This window comes from Ailuropoda melanoleuca, chromosome 1, assembly GCF_002007445.2.
Source record: "Ailuropoda melanoleuca isolate Jingjing chromosome 1, ASM200744v2, whole genome shotgun sequence".
Lineage (NCBI taxonomy): Eukaryota > Metazoa > Chordata > Mammalia > Carnivora > Ursidae > Ailuropoda > Ailuropoda melanoleuca.
Genome location: NC_048218.1, coordinates 3254807 through 3256361, shown reverse-complemented (window position 1 = coordinate 3256361; position 1555 = coordinate 3254807).

Genomic DNA, 1555 nt, shown 5'->3' with positions numbered 1-1555 from the left:
AGAATTTGGGGTAACTCAGTGGTCAGTTAACTGTCTAGANGAGGTGCAGAGACACTGAGTGTGCTCACGGCCTGAAGAGGTTCAGGGTCTCGGGCTGTGTGCCCACGCCGCTGTCTCGAGCCCATCAGAAGGAGCGGCGTGGGCACCTGCCTGGAGCGCTTTGTTTTTATATTTTCAGATGGAGGTGAGAGTCACGTAACACCGTTAAGTGTGTCCTTTGGCGGTTTTCGGTGTGTGCCCAAAGCCATGCAACCACACCTCTCTAGTTTCAAAGCCTGTCTTCACCCTGGGCCCACTCAGTAGTCACACCCCCGGCCCTTCCCCACCAAGCCCTTCACATTTAGATGAGGGTTATCAAATAGGTTGGCTCCAGGACACATTTTAGCACAAAAATTCCAGAGCTAAATGTCTGCAAAATAGCACTTCCTCTATTTACGTGCTAATTCACTCACTTGTTAAACAAACATTATGAAGAAACCCATGGGCGTGAAAGTATGGTGTCATCATATCATCCCCGGCTCCTCTGAGAAGCTTCACAGGGGACGGTGGTCCCGGGCCTGGTGACCCCGGAAGACCTCCCCGAGCTGTCGCTGTCCCCGGAACCACCCCAGAGTCCCGCGTAGGCCATGAGCAGGGTCAGCTTTGGTGCGCCCCTCCCACACCCACCAGCCTTTGCAGTGGCTTCGTTCCCCCACAGCCCACGGCCCCTGGCAGCAAAGCATCTGTTGAGGCTGCTGTGCAAAGAGCAGGGGGGCCCCTGCATGGAGGCCACACTTCCCTGACTTCCCGGGAACGGGACGCTCTGAGTCACACTGTTTCCCAGCACATTCCAGAGCCGTGTGCAGTGCGGTGTAAGGTCTAAGACGTGCACCTGGCCTGCACGGAGAGCCACCGGGCTCGGTAGGAACCCCGGATGTCGCGGGTCGAGGCGCTGGCTGAGGAACGGAAGGTGGCTGGCTCTGTCTGGACCAGCTCAGTGAATTCAGAAGTCCTCAGATCCTTCCTGCACCTGTACCCACAGCCCGCAAACCTCCCTTCTCTCCGGGGCCCAACGGGCCGGGAGCCGCGGGGCTGGGAAGGCGATTTCCAGCCCATCCGAAGGGTCTCCGTGAGCTCCACGCACTGGGCCGTGAGGAAGAGCGAGTCCGCAGGAGCAGCTCGGTGACGCGAGCCCACATGCAGCCTCTCGGTGCACGTGCGCGTGTGCACGCCCCCCTTCCCCTTCCAGGCCGAGGCCCCAACGCAGTGGTCCTAAACATCCTTTCCTCCCCTCTTCTCACCAGATTTTATTTATTGGTGATCTCCTGATAGTGCCCGAGGGCTCGAGGTCGGGGCTGGGACAGGTCGCAAGTGTGTGTCCCCGTGCCCACCGCCACCAGGATTAAACACGGATTGGTTTGGACTCCTGTTCTATCACCCTGAGCTAAACTAAGCAAATGGCCTAAAACCGGCAGATCATTCTGGCCAAAGCACGTCTCGATGCCTCACAACAGCTGTGACTGAGACCCTGCGTCGGCTCGTCCCGTCTGCACCAGACAGTGGGGCTGGGGTGGAC